The following is an 18,342-nucleotide window of genomic DNA, read 5'->3' as shown; positions in this document are numbered from 1 at the left end:
TATATCACAAAGACTTAGACTCCGAACATACACGCAGGGGAATAGGGCAGGGAAGGCTCTTGCAACCCTCATGCGGCAGAAACGACTGAACTCAAAAATACCATTCCTCATCAACACACTAGGAAATAGGGTGTATAACCCCCAAGACATAAACGACATGCTAGCAGACTTCTATGATAAACTATACAACCTCAAGAAAGATGCTCACACATACCAACCGCTTCCCTCGGACATTGACAAATTTTTAGCACGCGCAAATATACCACAACTCTCACAGATAGACCGGTCCTCCTTAGAGAAACCCATTACTCAGACAGAAATAGCCGGAGTTATTAAGACCCTCCCGAAAGGGAAATCACCAGGCCCAGATGGCTTTACCAACGCCTACTACAAAACCTTTTCTCGTGTCATTATCCCCTTTTTAGAAACACTCTACAACGAAATTATCCAAACAGGCAAAATACCACAAGAAATGTTGTTAGCTCATATAACCACCCTCCCTAAACCTGGGAAACCACCCCACAAATGCCAACATTTGAGACCCATCTCACTCTTAAATACAGATTTAAAAATACTAGCCAAGATCTATGCCAATCGATTGGGTACGCTTATACCCAAGCTAGTAGGAGATGATCAGGTGGGGTTTGTGCGTGGTCGGTTGGGTTCAGACGGGACTAGGAAACTAATTAACATCTTCCATAACATTCAGATATCGGGAGAACCCAGTGTGGCCTTGTCACTAGACGCCGAAAAAGCGTTTGACAGGCTACACTGGGGATACCTGACGGCAACGCTGAGGAAATTTGCCTTCCCGGAGAAGCTGATAACACTAATATCTGCCTTGTATGATAACCCCACAGCGAAAATTCACTTCTAAATCCTTCCAGATCTCTAATGGGTCCAGACAGGGCTGCCCTCTTTCCCCGCTTCTATACATATTGGCACTAGAACCATTAGCACAACATATAAGAGACTCTCCAGATATAAAGGGGACGACAATAGGGGGGAAAGAGCACAAAATCACACTGTTTGCCGATGATGTGATGCTTACTATATCGAACCCTGGAGAATCCCTGCCTTCTTTGCAACAAATGCTAACAAAGTTCGGACAATGCTCATACTATAAACTTAATGTTAGTAAGACACAAGCCATGGGCATAAATCTCACGACAGCCCAGCTCACTAAACTACAGAATAGTTTTGCCTATGACTGGAGACGGGACCACTTAACGTTTCTAGGACTTCACCTCACACCAACGACTAAAAAACTGTACAAAGCAAACTACCTCCCGCTACTCAGTAACATCAAACAACAATTACAGGGGTGGAAAGGCAAATATGTTTCCTGGACAGGCAGAATAGCGGCAATAAAAATGATGATATTGCCCAAACTACAATACCTGTTCAGGACACTCCAAATCCGCTTACCGAAAGTTTTCTTTACTGAATCCCAACGCGTGCTTAATAGTTATATATGGGGAGGTAAACGACCCAGAGTGGCAGCTACCACCATGTATAAGCCTTTTAAAGAAGGGGGGATGGGAGCTCCAGAAATCTTAGGCTATTACACAGCAGCCCTCATGAGTACTATCATAGGAACATTCCACCACATCACGATGCCGCCATGGCACCAGATTGAAAAAAAAATACCGGTGGTTTGACATTACCAACACTAGCTTGGATCCCCAAACATCAAAGGCCCAAAGCCAGTCATATCTGCCCCACAACCTCAGCTACTCTCACAGTATGGGATAAATATGTCTTAAAACATTACCCGATATCATACATATCCCCAGCGTTGCAAATACAAGCACTCCAGGTACTTATCCCGGGTTTTGACAGCGGCCTGTGGCAAGACCACAGAATTAAGTATCTCTCCCAGATTATGCCTGAAAGCCGCCTGCTATCATACGAATCTCTCTCTGAAACATTTGGTATACCTAAAAGAGCATATTTTACATACTTACAACTGCACTCATGGGTGAGAAAACAAACCATGGAGGGCAAAATGCACAGACAGGGAACCCCTATGCCACTACTGGAGAAAATTTGCGTAGCTAACCAGCCACCACAAAAATTATTCTCTACTTTATATAAGCTAACCAGAATTCAAACACTACCTAAAACTCTCTCCTTTGTGCGGGCCTGGGAAAGGGACTTACACTTGGACATATCAAATGACACCTGGCTAACAATTATACAGGCCCATAAACATCTCACACTTAACACATCACATGTGGAAACGAGTAGGAAAGTACTATATCGCTGGTATATAGTTCCACATACGCTACACAAATATGATAAACGAAAATCCGGGAACTGCTGGAGATGTTCTAAAGAACCTGGTACGATGCTCCACATATGGTGGACGTGTCCAAAATTACAACCCTTCTGGGAAGGCATTTCAAACATTATTAAAAAATCCATAAGCTGTAATGTACAGTTTTCCCCGGAAATATTCCTATTATTAGCACTACCTCGAGACCTAAACAAAACAGACCTATATCTCCTTTACCATATCATTATTTCAGCTCTTACATCCATAAGCAAAATGTGGCTAAACGCAAGCACTCCAGATCTTGACAAGTGTTTAGAAATGGTGGAAATCACCAAATCATATGAAATAGCAGCAAGGCAGAGGAAGAAAGGGAAACGGTTCTGGCAGGAGGCATGGGAGAAATGGGATGCCTGGAGACAAGCTTCCAAGGTGTAATTCACTAGGGGTCCTAAATGAAAGGTGTGCCCTGACGGAGACCTGACTAACAATCCTGATACCCTGGTTCCTTTTCTTTTCCCCCTCCCTTTCTCCCCCCCCCCCCCCTATACCCCATTGTTCTTTTCCAGTTAATTCACAATTGATAACAGAACACTGTTTAGAGTATACCACACAGTTTGTACAAAGTTATAGGAGAATGATAACATTGCAGGACCAATCTCTCCACGAACCTGACTTTCTGTTGATCACAGACTTCAAATCAACTAGCTATTACCTACTACAGAATATGTGATATGTCTTCTTATGTTAAAAAGTCTTGCAAGGAAAGTGTGCATGTAAACAGGTATTGTAAACAGAATTTATGTAACTCTGAGAAAAATTTCAAACTGTTTAAATATGTTCTGTACATGTGTAAACTTTATATGGATTGAAAAAAAAAACCTAATAAAAATTATTACACAAAAAAAAAAAATTATCAGATGTACAATAGGATAAACTCCTTGTTAAAACAGCCGCAGTTTTAAAATAATACAACAGAAAAAAAGCAGGCTATAAAGACTTGTTTCAGCAAGTAATATGGTCTGACCTCCATGAGGTTCAGGTCCCGCCCAGGAATTCTGTTTTAAATGTTTAGGAGATGAGGCTCAAAACCTCCATTATAGTAGCATGAGGGTCTTATTGACCTCCATATGGTTTATACTGGTTATTTTCTTTCTTTATTTTTTTACTTTTTTGAAATGGCAACTGGTTAGCAAATGCTGGCTAGCCACTACATAGTCAATCCTTGCACAACCAATGTTTTTGTTTTTTTTAACTGATTTGTTCTCTGGCAGCTTGAGCTGCGAAAAATATTTCAGATTTTTTTTTTTTTTTTTTTTAATCCGAAAGATTTGAAGCATTTAGTCTGGATTTCAACTGTCCAGTTGTGCTTAGTCTAACAGAAATCAAGTAGAATTAATTGCAAAATATAGACAAAATTGCATTGACAATGTCTGGATTTTGCAGTCCAAAAGGCCCTGTATGCAGACGGATGGTTTTGCTTCACTTGGACTTTAGTGAATTATTCGAAATCTTTTCAAGCGTGAAACGCTGAATTATAGTGAACTGAAACTAAATATTAAGCTAAAACAGTTTATATATGACTAAAGTTGACGTACATTATTTATTCACATCAGTTATTCTGTATTCTGATTGAGATTCCACAGTTTGGCTTTTGATTCTTAATGTAGTGTTCAGCAAATAAATTCTTACTTTATTTTATGTTTAGTATACCTTGCTTTTTGATGGTTTTGCATTTCAAGTATTATGATGCTCGCTGTATTCAAAAGCTGTATACACAGGCTCAATGGGGTTCAATTAAGATCATAACAACATACAGTTTAATTGATATAATGATTTCAGTAGCATCAGGAAGCATATTTTCTCAAATTGTCAAAATTACATTGATTAATAAACATGTATACTGCATTAAAATCCAATTGTTCAAATGTGCCTTTACATAGGGTAATTGATATTAAAAATGATTATATATAGCTAGGATAATTGTAAAAAGAAAATGTCGATTTGTATTAATTTACCAAATATTAGTAATTACTTCAAATGAAGGGAATCCTGTTGATCTTCATGCTAATATGATGTTTCATGCTGAGCTATGGAAGGGGATCTCTGTAAACGTGACTAGAAAACTAGTTGCACAGAAAAGGAAGAGTTATATTTCTCAGTTTCTTTCAGTCTAACAATAGAGCAATGTATAGTAGTTTGGGCAGTAAAAATTACAAACTGTGAAACAGCAGGAAGTGCCTGTAGTAGCTGTTTACATTGCAGTTTCTTGAAAAGGGGGATAGGAACACTGCACTCCTATTGTTTCCCTTTAAGGTATAATCTTCTGCAGGTTGCTTTAGCAATGACACGCTGTTTCTTTAACACAGCATTATGTTTTATTGCCTGCCTATTATCTGATTGAACCAAAATGCTCATGGTCTGATTGAACCAACTGTGACGTATCAGCATGGTATGACTTTGGTAGAATTGTGGGAATATAGCTGACACCTATAAAAGTCATACCTAAATTAGGAACATATAAGACTCCTATTGATTTATCTAAATTCAGAACTATGCCATTATGCATTATCTACATATTTATAAGTCCATGCTTTACAGGATACAGCAACAATTTGCTATTCATTGTAGGTTTTAATGTGTATTTACTTTAACCACTTAAGAAAACAACTTCTGGAATAAAAGGGAATCATGATGGAATATTTCTGTCATGTGTCTTTAAGGGGTTAATAATGTTTAAATCACTGTACCAATCTGTTGTTAAATGTACCTGGTCATGACATACTGACTCCAACTTTAGTACATGTGCAAAACAATAAAAGCACGATTTGTATAAAGGGACATCATAACTTTTATGTGTATGCATTTGACATTAACCTTGTGATTACACACTTTATATCCTCTCTGACATAGTAATACAAAGCAAGTGAACATCTCAAAGAATGTGTGTTGCTGTGCTTTTACTGAACTAAGCTTTAAATATCCCCCATAGGCACACAACTTGAATTATTGCCCAAATTGAACATTAATGAGAACATTACCTATTTATGAATACTTCTGGTTTTACCCAGCTCTCAATGTAATGGTTATTATTATTGTTGCCTTTGACAGCTGGCACAAATTTAAGCCACTGAACCTTTATTGAGTAATGTAATCATAGTATGTTATTGTCGGTAGCATATTTCTCACAAATGAATTGGTTCGGTAAATATTCTACTTGTAAAAATTAAATTCCACTTTCAATATTTGTGCTACATGATTTTTTTTATGTTATGACTGGAAGTGTGATACAGCAGCAATGGTTATGACATTTAGGATTAGGATTATAGTTTCATGTCCACCGAGTTTGGATCATAGTTACTTTGAGAGTAACATTTGGAGTAAGCATTTCTTTGCATTGCTCCTTTATCACGAACTAACAATGCGCCTTCATTCCCTTTAGCAAAATCAAACATGTCAAAAATCTTCAAGTATCATCTGACAGCAATTAACCCCTTAACACCGCAGCCAAATGTACAAGTTGTGAACGAAACAAAACGTAAACAAAACCTGGCATTTGCGCTATATGTCTGTCCAACCGTAATTCACCTCTTTCATATGAAATGCATCCCCCCTTATTATATATCATTTTTTTCAGGGGAAACAGGGCTTTCATTTAACATCAAATATTTAGGTATTAAACATAATTTAATATAAAAAATATATAAAAAAATGGGAGAAAAAAATATTTTTTTAATTTTTTTTTAGTTCTATGTGACATTTTAACTGTGGATGTCAAAATACTGTTTGCTTTTACTGCAATACAATACACATATTTGTATTCAGCGATGTCTCACGTGTAAAACAGTACCCCCTATGTAAAGGTTTTATGGTGTTTTGGGAAGTTACAGGGTCAAATATAGCGTGTTACATTTGAAATTGAAATTCGCCAGATTGGTTACGTTGCCTTTGAGACTGTATAGTAGCCCAGGAATTAAATTTACACCCATAATGGCATACCATTTGCAATAGTAGACAACCCAAGGTATTGCAAATGGGGTATGTCCAGTCTTTTTTAGTAGCCATTTGGTCACAAACACTGGCCAAAGTTAGCGTTAGTATTTGTTTGTGTGTGAAAAATGCAAAAAACGCCAATTTTGGCCAGTGTTTGTGACTAAGTGGCTACTAAAAAAGTCTGGACAAACCCCATTTGCAATACCTTGGGTTGTCTACTATTGCAAATGGTATGCCATCATAGGGGTAATTTTCATTCTTGGGCTAACATAGGGTCACAAAGGCAACGTAAGCAATCTGGCGAATTTTAATGTGAAAAAAATTAAACACAAGCCTTATATTTGACGCTGTAACTTTTGAAAACACCATAAAACCTGTACATGTGGGGTACTGTTGTACTCGGGAGACTTCGCTCAACACAAATATTTGTATTTCAAAACAGTAAAAAGTATTGCAGCAATAATATCGTCCGTGTAAGTGCTGTTTGTGCGTGAAAAATGCAGAAAACGTCACTTTTACTGGCGATATCATCATTGTAATACATTTTACTGTTTTGAAACACTAATATTTGTGTTCAGCAAAGTCTCCCGAGTAAAACAGTACCCCCCATGTACAGGTTTTATGGTGTCTTGGAAAGTTATAGGGTTAAATATAGTGCTAGCAAATTAAATTCCCTATACTTTCGGCATGGGTGGTCAGGCAGGTCCCGCTAATTGTAATTAATTAGGATACCTAATTATGTAAAATTATTACATAAATATATGTGTAGAATTAATATATGTATATATATATATACATATGTGTATATATACGTATATATATATATATATATATATATATATATATATATAATTTTTTAAAAATATTTTTATTTATAAATAGGTATATATAGTGATATATACGTATATATTTATGTATATAGATATATATATTATGATATATATTATTTTATTCTATGTGTATTTTGATATAAATATATATATATATATTATTATCACAATACAGTTAGAACGAAATAACACATCTATATATTTTTTAATTATTTATTTTTAAATATTTTTTTAATTTTATTTTTTTACGTATTTACATATATATTTTTTTATATTATATATAAATATATATATAACAATAATTATATATATATTTAATCAGTATCAGTCTACGTGTAATTTGATATTAATATATATATATATATATTTATTAATATTTAAATACACGTCGTGTATGTGTAAATGTGTGTGTGTGTGTATGTGTATATATATATATATACTTAGATCATATATATATATAATATATATGATCTAAGTATATTTTATTTGTAACTGTAATTTTTTTAATTTATTTTTTGAACTAATATTTTATTTTTTTTACAGGACAGGGGGCAGAGACAGTGTCACCCAGTGATTTCACATCACTGGCTGACACACAGGATCAGTGATCACAGTGACTGCCTGTCACTGTGATCACCTCCTGCAGATTGGGTAATTGACCACAGGGGGGAGTGCCTGGGTGGTACAAGCACTCCCCCTTCCAATCTGCAGGGGGATCATTGTGCCAGTTACATGTGTCAGCCAATAGGCTGACACATGTAACACTGATCGCAGTGACAGGCTGTCACTGCGATCAGAGTGCTTTGAGATCGCAGTGACAGCCTGTCACTGCGATCAGACTTAGCAGATCGCGGTCACTGACCCCAGGGGCACTGCCTGGGGGGCCAGGTAAGTCCCCCGACCGCGATCTGCACAAGGGGAAAGCCGCCGGCCGCATGTGTCAGCCGATTTGAAATCGGCTGACACATGCTGAATACTGGTCGCAGTGACAGCCTGTCACTACGATCAGAGACTGCAGATCGCGGTCACCGGCCACAGGGGGGGTTGCCCGGGGGGCCAGGCATCCCCCCCGACCGCGATCTGCAGCGGGAGAATACCGCCGGCCACGTGGGCGGCAATAAAAGCGAGGACGTACTATTACGCCCGCCGGCGTTTAGAGCCGGTTTCTGCGTGGCGTAATAGTACGTCCTCCGGACTTAAAGGGTTAAATACAGTACTGCACCCTGATGCCATTTTATTTCTGCAACTATTAGCATTGTATGTCCTATGACTGTTAATTCCTTTATTAACAGTCATAGGACATACTTCCACTCACACAAAATCAAATGTTTCCAAATGCTTGCTACCATAAGAATTAGGGTAAGGATTTAATTTACTAATAACAATACTATTAATGTCATAAGTAAATTAACCATAAGCATTAATCTAATAATAAGGGTTTTATTTGACCCTTGACAATAAAGAGGCAGGCCTCGGAAAATGTGTAGACTCTGGGAAACTCACAAAGCAAAACTGATATGCAATGCAGTATTTAATACAACACCAGTTGGATCTTCCGCTCTTCTAGTTTATCCACTTCAAGAATCAAAGAGCTGAATTAGTGCATTCTCCTTCCACTGAGACTCTATGTTTCCCCCTATGTTTCCTCTTCGTATTTAGCCCCTTAAGTACACAGCTTCAGAAGCTTGTCTTACGCTTAATGACACAAGCAATTTTTGCATTTTCTTGCTGTATGCATTCAACTGCAATTTCCATCTCTCTCGTTTATTGCACCGACACATATTATATACTGTTTTTTTAAAGGACATAAAGGGCTTTAATTTGATGTAACACACACACACATATATATATATATATATATATATATATATATATATATATATATATATATATATATATATATATAAATGCTTATTTATTATTAAAAAAAATACAGAAAAATGCAAAAAAAAGGAGAAATGTGTTTTTTTTGTACAGTTTTTGCAATAATAATGTGTGCCTAATTAGTGCAAGTTAAAGAAAGAATTAAAAATACATTTATTTAGTTGTCCTGATTTAATATATAATGTGTCTGGGATTTCAAGGTTTTTTTTGGTAGTTACAGGTCACAAAGCACAAGGAGTAAAATAAACTTTTAATGTGGATCGATTTTAGAATTTGGTATGTTTGTCTTGTAAGCTTAATAGCCATAAAAGAAAACAAAATTGCCACACAAAAGTATATATTTATATAAAGTAGACATCACAGGCTATTGTCCTAAGGTTGTTTTGACACTTTCTAAGTAGCCATTTCACTGCCAATCTCTGCTAAATATTGGAGTAAAATGTAGTTTTTCTGGGTTTTTGGTACACAAACTTATAACAAAGAACTTCTCATGTGTATTTTGTAAAGTTGGTGTGTGCTATTCCTGTACAAAGTTTTATTTTGTGTTCAGTTACGTCTGCTGAGTACAACGATACCCCCATTGTATGTCATTGGAACTATTTTGTGAAGCTACAGTGCCATATAGGAGACTTGTCCGTTTCAACATTTACAGTAGAATTTTGAGAGGCGGATTTAATGGGCCTATGCTTCAATTTGGGGTATTATAGCAGTTTGACTGTTCAAAAAAACCCCTACCATTTATAAAAGTAGACACTCCATGGTATCTCATATGGTGCATATTGTGCCTTAACATGCCCCCATTGTTTCACCAATATATGCCAAAGTATGTGGTAAAAAATAATTTTGGGCATTTTTTACATACGGATTACATTGTTGCTGGGCATTTTGTACATTTCATATGTGCCACTAAGTTCAAACCCCACAAATTATGCTCAGCTAAGTCTTCTTAGTAAAACAATATGCCCAATGTACGACCTAGACACTATTTTGTGAAGTTACACTGCTGTAAAAGAGACGTAACAAGTTAAGGTTTTTAAGTGTGAATTTTCATGGAGGGTTTTGATGCGTCCATGTCCCACTTTGGAGCACTTGAGCAGGCTACATATTACAACTACACCATAAAGACATACCATTTCTTAAAGAACACATCCCAGGGTATTTCAAAAGGCATATTTTGAACCTTAGCGTGGGATAATTTTGCCGCTAGCTTGTACCAAGTGTAATGGTAATAAGCGTTTTTTGCCTTTTTGACACACAAAGTAAATTTGCACAGTATATTTTGCAAATCGTATGTGTGCTACGACTGTATAATACTTCATATGTTGCTCAGCTATGTCGGCTGAGTACAGAAATACCCCCGTATGTACCTTTGCCTGGTATATGTGGACATCAGAGGGGTACATTTGGGACACAGCCATTACTTTTTTTTTTTCAAACTTTACATTTTTACGCTGTGTCCATGTCCCATTTTAGAGTATTTTACAAGGCTATATAATCAAATTACACCATAAAGGCATACCATTTCTTAAAGAAGACATCCCAGGGTTATTCAAAAGGCAAATTTTGAACCTTTTTCGCTAGCTTGTACCAAGTGTAGTGGTAATAAGCATTATTTTCTGCCTTTTTGACACACAAAGTGAGTTTGCGCAGTATATTTTGCAAACCTTATGTGTACTACGACTGTATACTACTTCATATGTTGCTCAGCTATGTCGGCTGATGTCCCATTTTAGAGTATTTTACAAGGCTATATAATCCAATTACACCATAAAGGCATACCATTTCTTAAAGAAGACATCCCAGGGTAATTCAAAAGGCATATTTTGAACCTTAGTGTGGGATAATTTTTCCGCTAGCTTGCACCAAGTGTAGTGGTAATGAGCATTTTTAAATGTATTTTTTTTACTTTGTAAAACTTTTTTTACTTTGTAAAACCCGTTTTTAAACTTTTTTTTTACTTATTAAATGTTTTACACTATCTTAACTTTTTTTTTACACTTTTAAACTTTTTTCTAAACTTTTCTTTTACTGTTAACCCCTAACTAGCAGTAAGCAGCACTAACCGTAAATTCCCAATTTTCCCATAACTCCCACCCACCACAGCTAGCAAAATATATAATTATAAAATATTTTAATTAATTAATTAAATACATTGAACCCCTGACGGTTAAAAAAATAAATAAAAGTTAATCCTCAGGGGTTAAAAAAAATTAGATCACAGTATAATACTGTAATCTGTATTTTGATGACTGTAGGCAGTGATCAACTGGCAGGGAAGAGGTTAATTTTTATTTAGACTGGGCAAAGGGGTGTGGTATTTTTTTTTACTTAAACGTTACTAAAACATTTACAAAACATTTTTTTAACCTTTTTAAAGCTTATTTTATTTTTTTTTTAACATTAACCCCTAGTTAGCCTAACACCAAATTCCCCAATTCCCCACTAACTTCCACCCATCCCAGCTAGCTAAATATATAATTTAAATATTTAAATTAATTAATAAAATAAATTTAACCCCTGAGGGTTAAAAAAATAATAATTAACCCTCAGGGATTAAAAAAAAAAATCAGATGACATTAAAATGTATACCCTGCCAATTGATCACTGTAGTCAGTGATCAATTGGAAGGGAAGGGGTTAATTTTATTAAAACAGGGGAAAGGGGGGGTGGGATTTAACTTTAATTTATTTTTTTTTACACAGGGAAGCAGATCAGCACTGATCCGTCTCCCTGCACTTCACACAGAACCCGGAAGTGCAGGGAGGCGGAAGGTGAGTATGTGGAGCACATGTGCTCGCTCTGACATCCTGTCAGAACGAGCACCGGTGCTGGGGCAGCCCGATCGGGTGCTCCCAGTCTGCCTCTAATACAGAGGCAGACCGGAGCACTGTTAACCCCGCGATCGCCGTGATTGCGGCAATCTGGGGTTAACTTTAGTAAATGATGGACATTTTCCGTCAACAGTCCTTAACTGAAGGACAAGGTTGACGGAAAATGTCCATCCGCTGTCAGGAAGGGGTTAACAGACCTCATCTCCATTAGATGTTTTACAAGTTTGGTATACGTGCCCACACCTGATGGGGTAATAGGTAAGTGTAGGCCTTCCTTAGCTTTAAAATTAATTTCTATTAACCCTTAAATGATTTTTATTTTTTACTTTTTTGATGAGGCAGCTTACCAGCCAATTGTTTCCTTTTTTAAAAAAGTACTTACCAGCCACCACATAATTAAAGGATCACTATAGTGTCAGGAAAACAAAGCGGTTTTCCTGACACTATAGTGCCCTGAGGGTGCCCCCACCCCCAGGGTTCCCCTCCCATGGTACTGAAGGGGTTAAAACCCTTCAGCAGCTTACCTTATTCCAGCGCCGGTCTCCCTCTGCGCTGGTGACCTCTCTCCCTCTCTGGCGTCAGCTCCCCCGGCCGACGTCACAGGAGTCGAATGCGCATGCACAGCAAGTGCCGCGCGTGCATTCAAAGTGTCCATAGGAAAGCATTTCTCAATGCTTTCCTATGGACGCTCTGTGCAATGGAGGCATAACAGCCACTAGAGGCTGGCTTAACCCCAAATGTAAACATAGCAGTTTCTCTGAAACTGCTATGTTTGCATCTGAAGGGTTAAAACCTGAGGGACCTGGCACCAGACCACTTCATTAAGCTGAAGTGGTCTGGGTGACTATAGTGTCCCTTTAACCTTTGCACCATTGAGGATTTTTTTTACTGATGGATGCTAGTGCTGCCAGTGGACAACAGTAGTTAAAATTAGCATGAAAGCAAGTGAATCATAATTTGCGAATGAGCATCCTGCCAGAAGCATTCAGTTCCAATTTTTTTTAAGACAGGTTCTTTGTGAATCTTCCAAATTCTATACTTTGTATAGGAGATGAATTTCTAAGCACCAGTTTTTATCTAGACACTGAATGCATCCGATTGCTGCTGATTCGCTCCAGGCCAACAGAATTCCGACCACGTTGGCAATTCTCATATTTACTAATGCCAGATGTGGTTGGAATTAGGTCATTTTTGCTGGATTTTGTCCAGATGGACAAAATACAGTATTTAGTGAGTAACCCTATGAGAGTTTAATTCAATGTTAAAAATCTCAGAGAAATGACAGATCCTCTTTAACCAAGTTTTAGATTGTCTGATAAATAAAAATTAGCCATTTTCAAAACTATTATTTTGTTACAAATTTAACAAGTAGCACATGCATTAAGTGTGCTAATCCAACCTTTGAAGGTAGCACTGATGTTTAACAGCACACATATAATCCAAATGGAAGGGTCCAGACATTTACTATATTGTTAGGCACACTTTTAAGAAACCTATGTAATTCTAATCTTGTCACTATCCAAATCACACCAAGATCATGTGCTTATCTACTATCGCTTGATGTTTATGCAGTCAGAAATCTTTTGGTGAAAAAAAGTCTTCTCGTCTATATTTTATGAGTAACTATTTTTTTCTGCAAAGATCTATGCTTTGTAAGTTCAATCCTAAGATTTATCTTTAATCTTTTATTTTGCTTAGATCACTAGAAACACTGGTTTTCTGTTACATGACATGTTATAATGAGCTATTTGAACAACTGTAAAAGCTACAGATACATTTTGAGATGGCCTGTCTGTTTTAAATTGACAACAATTTTCACAGTATGAGTGGTGGTTCAAAGCAGAAAATGTTATTTATTTTTCCAAAATGATACATATGTAATTCTACTTCAGTTGTTATCAAAACTGTTGACTGTAAACAGAATTTAGTAAACAGAATTTAAAACCAACACCTTAATGTAATTAATCTGCTTACATAACGTTTAGAATATGATAAATACACAAGCAAAAAGAAAAAAATTTGAATGTATGCGTGAGCCTAAAAATAAATTATTATGGAAGTAGAAATACTTTTTGTGCAAGTTTTTTTGTCTGCTACACTCTATATTTTGTTCTAGAACTTACTTAACCCCTTAAGGACACATGACGTGTGACATGTGATGATTCCCTTTTATTCCAGAAGTTTGGTCCTTAAGGGGTTTTAATGAAAGACTTTAAAAGTCTCTGAAAGGTCATAAAATCTTCTGCAAGAACACAGAAAAGAAAGAAAAAAAGAAAGTTTTATAAAGAATGTATTTAGGAAATTGTGTTAAAATATATTTGCTAAACTAAGGGTTTACATTTTTTTTTTAATCTAAAGGTACACTCCACGAAACACTATTGGCACGAAAATAGCTCAAGTGGTTTTCATAGAGTTCGACCTCATAGTGATGTTGTATCTCCACTTTCAAATCTCTTTATTTTGAAAAATGAAGCATTGTGTAGCATAACTCTGCCCTCCACTTCTTCACAAGATATTATCCTTATTGCAAGAACACAAGATACATACTAAGTTAGAGATTATTTCTGACACAATTCTTCCTACATCTATCACTTTATTTGCATTATCTGCCCCTTTTAATAGTAGTTCAGCTCATAATGATCTCACTTTGGCAGAGATACACTGTGCACCTTTTAATAAAGAAAATGTATTATAAAAAGAAGAGGCATGACTATGGGTATGGAGTTATACTGCTGAAAACACAATTTATTATTGTTATTATTATTATTATCAATAATAATAATGTAAAAACTGACAAGATTTTGACAGAGAAAAAACAACATTAATATGAGGTCATAATGAAATTCATTTGTAGACAGATACAGAATGACACAGAACATCTAAAGGTAGCAGATGGTTGCAGATTCGCATAGGAAGTCAAATTATAACTGAAATGAATGGCACCTTAAAGTTAAAGTAAAATTAATTCCTTTATGGGCCATGGCAGCATTACTCTATAGTTAAATCCTTCCAGCATTCCCACTGGACAGGAACTATTTCTGAATATAAAAACCTGACCTTAAGCCATCAGTTTGTTAAAAAGGCAAACGAACAGAAAGGAAATGCAGTGCTAACATGGCAAATCATCAGGACCGGAAGATAATGGTAACTATGAAATTGAATTAACTATTCTTTTTCCTGACCATGGCATCTGCAGTACTGCTCTAGGGCAATGTCCAAGCTAAGAACTTCGGGAGGTAATAAAAAAAATTGTCTTATGGCAATGCAAAAAATTCAAGAAGCCGAAATTGCCAAACTTGAACCTAACACAAATCTGGTAGTGCCTAAGTACTGTAGCCGCATCCGATTCCACTATTTACCACTATAACGTCTTAAAGCATAGAATTTAGCAGGGCTAACCATTCAGATATCGTAGCCATAATATTATATATTTAGTAAGAGTTCCTGTATATAACATATATAAAAAATTGAGAATACAATATAAAATAGGGATTGTCTTGCAATAAAGTTTTGTCTTTTTAAATATTTTATTAAATACAAATATAATAATAGACATTTAAAACCATTACAATAATTTATAGCAAATATACAAAGAAAGGTGAACAGCGCTAGCGGTATACACAGATGTATATATATTTACATACGTAATTGGAGATATTCCTCGATGGTATAACTTAAAAGAGAAGAACAGAATGCAATAATAGTGCAATATGTATTGCTGGTATAGTGGATGGTAAAAAATTATATAAAATTCTCACTCACACTTTTAAGAGCTTTATAAGCTCAATGTCAAGAGCCTGGACGGAATAATCCCCGTCTATGGATTTCTTGGTGTGCAATCTTCTAGATGAACTTTGTAGGTGTGAGGTTTCCGTGGTATATGGAAAGAGAGAGTACAAAAGACCAATGGTACAGATAGTAGGTGTATATGCAGTGCAAACAAAAAGAGAACCTACTTACATAGACTAGAGCAATGGACCTGCTCTAGTTTAAACAGCTTCAGGTGGAACAATCCCCACCTAAGGATGTACTGGACCCAAATGTAGCAGCAGCAGGATGAGGTAGGAAGTAGGACTAAAATTAGACTGGGTAATGTAAAAATGTATATACTTTATTTTATTAAAAAATATTTTTAAAAGTGAATAACAAATATATAAAATACCAGTCAAGATAAAATTTTAAAAGTCCGTGGTTCTTCCTCACTTAACGCGTTTCGCCTTGGCTTTTTCAAAAGTGCATGTCTGCTGCAGGGGGTCCTCTCGGTTATAAGTCCTCTGTAATTGTGGAAATGGATTCCGGTGTGTAAATTGCGTCACTTCCGGTTTCGTCACGATGACGCTAACAGGAAGTGCTTCGGGCGCCATTTTGGATATGGGCAAAAAGTCCGTGAGTGCCCACAAAACGGCACAGTGGTTGCACATAAAGATAACATGTTAAATAGATATTTTACTTATAGAGAAAGGGTAAATATTATGCTAGTACAGATGTTTAAACATGCAGGGGAGGCATAGAGATATTGCATACAGATATTAACTGTTTAAATGAGCGTCTGGGCATTAACATTGTATATACTGATATATGCAGTCTAAATAAAATATAGAAGGTAAAATACTAGTAGAATAGAGATATGGAATAATAGAAACAAGGTATGTGAATAAAATAATTGTTAGCAACACTAAGTGCATCTTCAAATGTGACCAAAAACAAGATTAAAACATAAGATCCTTAAAACATTATAGGGAAAATATTTATAAAAAATGAATCAGATCGAATTCTATATTCAGCCCACTGGGGTGGAGGGTATCTAAACGGTAAACCCATTCCATTTCTAGTCTTCCAATATTTCTAATGATGTCTCCTCCTCTCCAGTGTGGCTTGTATTTTGCAATCCCTATAAATTTTAAAAGGCTGGGGTCTTTATTGTGTTGTAGAAAATGTGCAGACACTGAGTGGTTTTTATAGCCCTTTTCGATGTTTCGGCAGTGTTCGCTGATGCGTATCTTTAGTGGACGTATGGTTCTTCCAATATATTGGAGTCCACAGGGGCATTCTAATAGGTAGACCACATTGTTGCTATTGCACGTAATGATTTCATTTATATTAAAACTTTTTCCATTTCTGTGGGATTTAAAATTTAAAGTGCACTTGTCCATTATGTGTGTTTTTTTACAGGCTATGCATGTGTTACACTTATAAAAGCCTTTGTTAATGGTAAGAAAATTATTTTTACAGATATTTTGATTTTTTGTAAAATTTTTTGTCAGCTGTAATTTTAAGTTGGGGGCACCTCTGAATATTATGGTGGGTTTCTCTGGTAGGGATTTTTTTAAAATTGGATCTTCTTTGAGTAAATGCCAGTTTTTGTTGATAATTTTTTTAATATGTTTATTTTTATTATTATAATCAAAAATGAGGGGGAGAGTAAACTTATTGGTCTGAGGGTCTTGAGGGGGTTTTTTATTTAGTAATATTTCTCTTTGTGCTTTATCAATTGACGTAATTGTTTTATCAATTTTTTCGATGTTATAGCCTCTTTGTACAAACTTTTGTTTCATATCTGCGGCCTGTGTTTGGAACAGTTTCTCTTTAATCTGAGCATTTGGCTTTTAGGTATTCCATCCAGCCATGTCGGATTGTGGCAACTATCATAACTGATGAAGGTATTTGTATGTACTTCCTTGAAATGGGTTTTTGTATATAGTGTGTTTTCTTTAATGTATATCTCCAAATCTAGGAAGGTAACTGACTGTTCGCTGAGATGGGATGTTAGGATGATCCCCTCATCATTGTGGTTCAGATGGTCTATGAATAATTGTGCTGAGGATATAGAGCTGAGTGGGTTTATTGGAATTTGTAGCAAAATACATAAAATGTATGTACATTGACTGTATATTAATTTCTATTTTCTCTTCTTCATAGAACATCTAAGAAGGTTTTATCTATTCTAATTATGATATGTATATCTGTTTGTTGGATAAAGATTACTATATCTTGCCACACTCTGAATATCCGTATTTGGGTCTTGTTTGTTTGCTCTGAGGACTTATATGTACATATTTGCGGATCTACATGAAACTTTACTATATTTTGTAATTTTTATTTAGTTCTTTTTTTCATTTTGTATATTTATATTTTTTTATATCTCATTTTTAGAGATGATAGAAGGGTATCACACTTCTTATATCTTCTATAAAGTTTGGGTTTTTTATATATCCGCAAATATAGATTTATTATTATTATTTTTATTCATTATGTTGAGATTGTCCTTTGTTTATATATTTATATTTTATATTGTCATATATATATGATGATTGTACATGTGCTGATTTATTATGCATGTGCAGATGTTTTTCTGTCAGCTCGGGCCACCAGTGGGCGGTCCTTTTTTTCCGCCCACTGCTGTCCTGATTTTTCAGTCTCTTCGTTCCTTCCCTCTGTTGTATGCGTTCCACGGTTGGAACGCAAGAATACATACGACGTCATGCGTTCCACCGTTGGAACACGGAAGGACGAACACGCCCGGAAGTAC

The sequence above is a fragment of the Pelobates fuscus genome, chromosome 6 (genome assembly GCF_036172605.1).
Source record: "Pelobates fuscus isolate aPelFus1 chromosome 6, aPelFus1.pri, whole genome shotgun sequence".
Taxonomy (NCBI): Eukaryota; Metazoa; Chordata; class Amphibia; order Anura; family Pelobatidae; genus Pelobates; species Pelobates fuscus.
Note: the sequence above shows the minus strand (reverse complement) of the source record.